The sequence below is a fragment of the Lampetra planeri genome, chromosome 71 (genome assembly GCF_965212315.1).
Source record: "Lampetra planeri chromosome 71, kcLamPlan1.2.h2, whole genome shotgun sequence".
Taxonomy (NCBI): domain Eukaryota; kingdom Metazoa; phylum Chordata; class Hyperoartia; order Petromyzontiformes; family Petromyzontidae; genus Lampetra; species Lampetra planeri.
In genome coordinates, this window is record NC_136176.1 from 621,399 (window position 1) to 630,325 (window position 8,927).

Below are 8,927 nucleotides of genomic sequence, written 5' to 3' on the forward strand. Positions count from 1 at the left end.
TAAAATGTTCAAAATTATGTTTTTTGAATCCTTGAGCCCAGAGATTACAGAAAGGGTGAGAATGGTTGTGAATCCAGAAACCGCATCCTTACGCCGCATAGAGAGCAAGGCGTACATGGCATGGTTATACAGAGCTAAGAATCATAATTCGGATCCAGAACACAGGGAGAGGGATAAAGAACCCAGCCTCTCAGAGAGGAATAAAAATCACCGAGCAGTCCCACAATGCAGGACGGAGCAAAAACGCACGCACACATGGCAAAATAACCCAGAGAGAGGTTGGCACGAGAATGAGAGCGGCACAAAGCCGAACATTCAGAGGAATCGCAGGAGGGGGAGGTTCAGAACAGAACCATATCAACACCCCATGCCACGACACACGGAAGGTCAAAATTACCCACAAAAATGGCAAGGTAACAATCCAGGAAAAATTTGGCACCCAAATGGGAGAAACACTGGGCCAAAATTGTACGAGAATCGCAGGAGGGAGAGGTTCAGAGCAGAACCATATCAACACCCCATCCCACGACACACGCAAGGTTCAAATTACGCACAGAGATGGCAAGATAACCACCTAGCGGGAAGGTGTTACACAGACCGCGGAGGTATGGATGCGAACATTCAGAGGAATCGCAGGATGGGAGGTCAAACACAATCGATCCAATTCCGACCAATTCCTCCACCGGCTATACCAGGAGGGAATAGAGGAATAACACAGAATGCGGTCCAAATACATGATAAACAACCCACAGTGAGCGCGAGCGAGCGGCCAACACGCGCCCCACCCGCCGAGGTGTTAAACCCGGAGCTCAATGGGAAGCACAAGCAGGCTGCAAGTGACAGGGCGGGCAAAAACGTGGACAGTGCTTCCGTAAATGACGCGCGGATCGAATACAAGGACAGGGTTGCATTGAAGCGTGATCGGACAGTACAAAAACAGACAGCAGGGACACGCCCTGAGGAGCGCAGGCATGAGCCTTTGAATGGAAAATATCCAAGGGAAACCAAAATTTATGTGGATCGGAGTGCTAAAATGGAGACGAATGTCCATGACGTATCGGGAATGGTGTTGAAATCCAACACACTCGTAAAAACAAAGAGGGCAACATTACGAGGGACAGAATTAAATCGACACACTGACTCGGCAAATGTGCATGTAATCGCAGAGAGAGCGAATGCCAGTGATGACGGAGTACAGAAGTTGGTTGTGTGCGCGAATTCTGATTATGTGCAGCACAATTTTACACCACACACTCCCACGACGCGAGAGAGTGAGAGGGGAAATTACAAAAACGAACCGGAAAACCGTGATCGAATGATCAAAGTGATAAGTGGTAAACCAGACACTCGGAACTTGGTAAAAAGATTGCAAGGATGTAACAGGAGGAAAATAACGCAAAAATGCGTTCGAAACCGCTACCTAGCGTTTCCCAGGATTTAACAAAAACAAAAAATTAATATCCGTCGGAGTTATGATGTATGAGAACCATGTAACTGGTGATATCGATGTTAAAGTTTTGTTGTATTTTCATTGCTTATTTCAAATGTAACCTTGTTAAGATTGTGATACATATGCGCGCGCTTTGGAAGGAATGCGTTATGGATTAGTACCGATGTTTAACGTTGTGTTTTATTTCTTTTGCTTATTTCAAATGTAACCATGTTACGATTGTGATACATATGCGCGCGTCGTAAGAAATAACCGCCGAGAGTGAGGGCGGCTTATAGATTCATAGCACAAAAAAAGGGCATTTACTTGGTTTGAAAATTCGCCAGTGGCCAAATCGACCCCTGATAATTTTCAAACGGGCGGATTGTTGTGTCTATACCCTTTTTTTTTAATAAAGAACAATTAAAAAAAATATATAATAATTTTTTTTAATCTATTTATATATACCTTTTTTTTAAATTAATTAATGAAAACAACTCACTTCTCCTCACAAGAACACCAGGAATCCATGAAACATGGAGGGCGGTTAAAATGTTGAGAGTTCGGTCACAAAGAGGTCATGGACATCCAGATGGACAAAAGATGTATGGACTAGCCTCCCAAGACATCTGGAGATGTACAGATAAGGGCAGAATAAATAACGGTTGAAACTTCGCGTTTTCTTAACGTTTTCCTTACCGAAAAGTAGAAACTTAACAAAGATAATTAACCAACAAACAATAATATTTTTTTCTATTATTATATCTTTCCTACCTACACGACCTTCCAAAAAAAACAAAAACTAAAGAGTACGAATTCCAGAAAGCTTAAGTGGAAACATAATTACGCTTAACCTCAGGACATTAAAATATAACTCAGAATAAACACCAATCTCTGGAGAACTAAACTTGGCGAAGCCAAAATAATAATGTGACGAGAATCATTACGAATATTCATTAAACATAGACGAATGATTACCACGATACTAAGACCGAAGGAACTCATAAAATATAATTCAAGAATAAATGTAACACACAGGACCACATAAATGTATTACAAACATCTCCTCAGCCACCTTTGTCTTCCAGCGGGGTCTGACGGGCAAGGAGGGAGCAAAAGGTCACAAGGGGGGGAGGTGTCTGCTTCTTCTCACTCTGTCTTGTTTGTTTTCTCTCGCAAGAGACGCGGAGAGAGGGGAGTCACGTTTTGAGTTAGGCACGGGCGCACACCGCGAAAGGACAGTCTGGGTTCAGTCGTGCTCAGTCTCGCAACTCGGCTTGCGACGCGGTGTTGCGACGGGGCTCGCAAGAGAGGTGTGGCAGTCGTGCCTCAAGGAGAGATGGGACGACGAGACGTCGTTAAAGTGACAGTCTGAGAACAGTCTGGGTTGAGTCGTGCTCTGTCTCGCAACTCGGCTTGCGACGCGGTGTTGCGACGGGGCTCGCAAGAGAGGTGTGGCAGTCGTGCCTCAAGGAGAGATGGGACGACGAGACGTCGTTAAAGTGACAGTCTGAGAACAGTCTGGGTTGAGTCGTGCTCAGTCTCGCAACTCGGCGTGCGACGCGGTGTTGCGACGGGGCTCGCAAGAGAGCGGAGGCGCGTCGTGCCTCGAGGAGAGATGGAACGACGAGACATCGTTAAAGTGACAGTCTGAGAGCAGTCTGTCCGAGTCGCGCTCAGTCTCACAACTCGGCTTGCGACGCAGTGTTGCGACGGGGCTCGCAAGAGAGCTGGGGCGGTTGTGCCTCGAGAAGTGATGGAACGAGGAGGGGTCGTTCGAGTCGCAGAAGTCTGAGTTCAACCTGGGTCAGGGCTGGGTTTTAGCCGTGCTCCGGCTGGCGGAGCGTCGTGAGGAAACGAAACACCGATGCCGATAGCAGGTGTCGCTTCTCGCAGAACGAAGTTAAGTGCGAGTGAAGCTGGCAGCTTCACGAACAAGGGAAGCACGGAGCAGAGAGAGTGACGAGTGACGACAAGCAATCAACCTGTAAAAGGGCGGAGATCGCCAAGCGTCGACCAAGCGAGCAAAGCAGAGAGCGCGAAGCAGTGGAGAAAGCCTGGTCAAACGGCTGGGAGGGAGAAGACAGCGCCATCGAATACGCCGTGTGCCTGAGGGCACACCGACCAACGACCAGTGTGAACACACCAGACGTCCAGAGCGACGGCGAGCATCGTGCCAACTCGTCATCCAGCAGTGGAGAGAGAGAGAGCGCAAGAGCAGCACGACTCGGACGTCACCGGGCGTCACCGAGCGTCGTGCCAACTCGTCATCCAGCAGTAGAGAGAGAGAAAGCGCAAGAGCAGCACGACTCGGACGTCACCGGGCGTCACCGAGCGTCGTGCCAACTCGTCATCCAGCAGTGGAGAGAGAGAGAGCGCAAGAGCAGCACGACTCGGACGTCACTGGGCGTCACCGAGCGTCGTGCCAACTCGTCATCTAGCAGTAGAGGGAGAGAGAGCAAGAGCAGCACGACTCGGACGTCACCGGGCGTCACCGAGCGTCGTGCCAACTCGTCATCCAGCAGTGGAGAGAGAGAGAGCGCAAGAGCAGCACGACTTGGACGTCACCGGGCGTCACCGAGCGTCGTGCCAACTCGTCATCTAGCAGTAGAGGGAGAGAGAGCGCAAGAGCAGCACGACTCGGACGTCACCGGGCGTCACCGAGCGTCGTGCCAACTCGTCATCCAGCAGTGGAGGGAGAGAGAGCGCACAAGCAGAGACACGCAGGGGCTCGCGGCGGCCACGCCCAAGCCAGAGAAAACTTCTGGCCGCTGTTTGTATCCTCCTACACCACACAAGCTAACGACACAATTAATATTACGAGGGGACAACGCACACACAGCACGCACACGAATAAGACTAAAAAAAAAATTATTGTCTTTGCGTTTCAAAAAGGGTTGCCATTTCGAGGTGGTGCGTTCAATATCAACTGATCGTGCAAAGCGGTGCTGCCGTCGAGTTACATGAATAAGGAATATTTAGTCATTCATATTAGGTAATTGCATAGTATCGCAAATGCATAAGTGTTTATTCATTAATTTTAGTCAAATGCATAATATTGTAATTGCATAAGAATTTTAGTTATTCATATTAATCGAATGCATAGTATCGCAAATGCATAAGAGTTTGGTTATTCCTGAATTATTGACGCATGCTTGACCTGCATGATAGAATGTCACATGATTGTTAGAATAAAATTGCTTAACACCAACTGTTCGAGTGCTTCTTTCCAAGTCCATGCAAAACTGTCTTATTCATAAGAGCTGTATCCTGATGAGATCTGAACTGGTGACCTTAAATATCATAATACACACTAGGATAATCGCTAAACGTTTAATCGATGATAATCGTGTTATCCTGATTGACAACTCTGGATAAACGAAGCTGAGCCTAATTATCACAACTGCACACATTAACATCATCGCAAGCATCCGCATAAATTACTACAATTATCTCAGCGATTATCATAATTTATGCATATAATTACACGCATCATCATAATTTATGCATATTAATACACACATTAACATAATTAATGCGATTTGCGCATTTTTCGGAAAATTATTAATTTTTTTTATTTTCATCAAAATTTCATAACCCGACACATACAACACTCCTCCCCCCCTAACAACCTATATAAACACGTTGTCTCGTAATAACTCTCTTCACACGCCTCAGTAATTTTTCTGGAGCAGTCAGCGCCTGATGACGGTTGTTTGTGTTGCTTCTGAAACGTCGTGATTTAATTTATTTTCTTTTCTTTACCTACGTGACTTTACCGAAAAAACCAAGAGTATGGGCCCTTGCAGTCACGAAAACTTAAAATCTAGAATTAAACTTCTGTTATTTTACCAGGTAAGGTCCCACTGATTTTTGTAGCTCTTTTTTTTCATAAGCGACCTGGCCATCACAAATGATAGCTCGATGAAGTGGCTTATCACGTGGAAATTACAGACGCACCTATACCAATATATATTCACTAGTGTAATTTTCTGTCATATGATGAGTTCATGAAAATGTAATAAAAACGACGAATTTTTGGATTGTATTGAACGTATTTCATAAAAAAAAATTATCTATCACATTTGGTGTAAATTGACGATCATCTCCCAAAAGTTTTCCTTGAGATCAATTTTGTTGAATCAGCACTTTGATGTTGGTTGGATTGTTGCATCTTGACAAAGCAATATGAAGGCCATGGGGAACAACAGATTCGTTGAGCTAAAGTCCCCCATTCTAAAAAGTTTGTCCTTGTGACTTATTAACAGTGATAGAAAATGCAGGAATTCTTGAAAACTGTTTTAGCCTCTAAATAAATGTTAAATTCATATCAGTTGTGCCAGATCAATTCTGGGAATTAAGACAATATCTGGACGATTGCATTCTGAAATGATTTCAGCCACAACAAAATAACGGTGAATTTCACGAATCACCAGATGTGTGCCATTGCACATAATCCTTTTTTGGGGTCGAGATGTCGAATCAGCATTACAATAGTTCCATTTTTCAAAGCCAATTCATGAGGTAGCATTCCAGGTGTTAGCGTGTGCAGAAATTCTACTGGATAATTTGTGACGTCACTCGGATCCACGTCGCCGAGTCAGCAGCGTTACACACAGCGTACAAAGTGTCAGGCATTAGGCACAGATCACCAAAACTACATGTATAAAAAATAAGGGATCCATAGAGACGCATAGAGACCCGTATAGATATATAGACACATATAGACCAATAGAGATCGAGACCCATAGACTAAACTAGACTATTAACATTTTTATTTTATTTTATCAGGTAAGGCCACTTTGAGTTTAATAAAAAAAAGAATCCCAAAAGCAAACTGGCCATCACAAACGATAGCTCGACGTCGCTCATCGTTACGTGGCTTATCACGTACAGCACATAGAGGGAGCGCACATTTTTTTACCGTGCACTTTGGGGCTTCTGTGTAATGTTGCGGCGTTTGTACAATGTAATACGTACTCTATTTTACTTTGCTTCTAATTTACGTCGTTTCACTATGAACGCGTTGATTCACTACGAAGTTTTTTTATCGAAAGAAAAGAACGCGACGATTTTGGGCAGTGTACGACTCAGCGACGCGATGCGCTGTAGTGCAATGCGTCGCGTAGGGGGCGTCATGGCGTCACCTACTGCGCGTGTTGTTTTCATAACGCAAATTCGATGCACACCGCGACGAATGTATTAGAGGGAACACATTATTATTTGTTAATGATGATGTGGACGCGAATTAGATATCAACGCGATCAAGTGACTGGAGCTACGTCGCGCGGGTAGGAATAAGCCAGTCATACGGCTGCCTCGGTGTATCATCATCATCAAAGAGGGCATTGGGCCCTTCTTATGCATCTCACGGTGCTATCGCAGACTGTGCTTTACGCCCCGATATGATATATTATTTAGTATAACAGGATTTTTCCAACAAGCGGTGTTCTTCAGGAACGCAACTACTACTACTGCGTTATACAAGAAGAGACTGTCATAAACAATATCGCCATACTGGATACCGTGCTACCTTCTCTAAATGCCATAATCTCTGGTAAGCACATATTCGATTAACTCACGTTATGTATATAAACTTGTTACCCAACCTCTTTTTGGATATCTTTTGTAATTTTTTTGCGACTCATTTTACTATATTTTTTACTTCACTAGATAAGGCCAACAGGGGTGTCATGGTGGCGAGGAGGCGCCACGGTGGCTAGATGTTAACTACTTTGCCTGGTATACAGGAGGTCGCAGATCCGATCCCGACCCTGATGCCTGCTGTATATTTGGAGTCTGCGTGGAATTTTCTCCGGGTCCTCCAGTTTTTCCCTCCACATTTAGAAAAGACATGCATTTAGAGTATTTAGCCGCTATAAAATTTCCACGTGATAAGCCACTTCGTTGAGCTATAATTTGGGATGACCAGGTCGCTTATGCAAAAGAGCTACGTAGCTCAGTGGGCCTGGTAAAATAAACAAAATACATATTTTTCATAATACAGGTTTTTTTTTAGGTTAGATCGCATAAATATATCAATGTTGTCATTAAACCCGCCACAGCCAATTAGTAACGTTTGTCACTTGAACAGAACATGCCAATTTGTTACTCGTACAGCACTCAAGTGTGTTGGAGAGCAAAGCCACAACATTTATAAGCTGAGTACGACGTTTCGCCAGTAATTACAACTAGCTTCATCAGGCGACAGTCAGATTTTGTCTGCAAATTTTGACTCAAAAAATTACCCCCCCTCTGCCAGGAACGTATCCAAAATCTACATTGTTAAGTTAACGATAAATAGGTTTTGATTTGCGTTGTTTTAGCCAAACGTCGTGTTTTCCAGGGACACATTCCCAACGTAAATAGAGGACTTATCATCCATTAATGTTGACGATTTTATCTTCTCTATTGTCGCGTCTCGCCCTGCATATCATGTGTACAGTCCCTTCTCCTATTCGCGGTAGTAGTAGTAGTTACATTCCTGAAGAACACTGCGTTGTGAAAAAATTCACATTATAATAAATAATATATGGGGTAAAGCACAGTTCATGATAACATGTGAGATGCGTACGCAGGCCAAAAAAAGACTGAGGGTCGCGTGGGTAATATCTAGAAGCATTCAACAGCATCCCAATTTCTTGTTGCGATGATGACGCTACGCCGATGCAGCCGTATGCCCGCTTATTCCTACTCGTGCGATGTAGTTCCATTCACTCGACCACGTATTCAATTCACATCCGTGTTATAGAAGAATGTGTTCCCTAATAACACATCGCTTTGTATCTCCAATTTGCGTTATGAAAACACGTGGCGTTATAACAGAACAGGCTTATTTTGCACAATTTTTTCGTGCACTGTCAAGTCTTGGATACTCAGGGGCTCATCCGTATAGGCGAACTCGGAGCTCACTTAGAGCGCTAAGTTAACTGGGTCGCCAAATTGGGTGAAAAAAATACAAAGAAAAAATATAAATAAAATAACGATATAAATAAAATAACAAAATAATAATAGTCTGTTTGAAATCCCATGTGCGTACAGAGGGAATATGAGTTATAATTCATTTCCCGACATTTCTGATAATGTAACGGTTGGACAGACAGACGGACACCCCAAATAATTATGCCTCTGTTAAAAAAAACGCTTTAAAAAACATTAAACGGAAAATCGGGCAAAATATTTTCCAGTTTACCAAAAAACTCAGCCTAGATCTGCCCTTGGGGTTTGGGAGTGCGGGCGCCGATTGCATGGTTCGCCTAGGGCGCCAGTTGCTGGCAGCTAGTCTAGGACTGCCCCTGTGTGTACTTGTGCTGCTTCATCATCAAATTGTTGTCCTGTACGATTTAGTCTCCATTCTAACGGCCATCCATCCGTCTATCTCTCTCCTTTTCTGTGCATCACGTTAAATATAACATTTGCATATCCCACCATAGAAGATTTTCACATATCAATCACTAATTGGACAAGTGATTCGATAATTGATAATTGAACAAATATC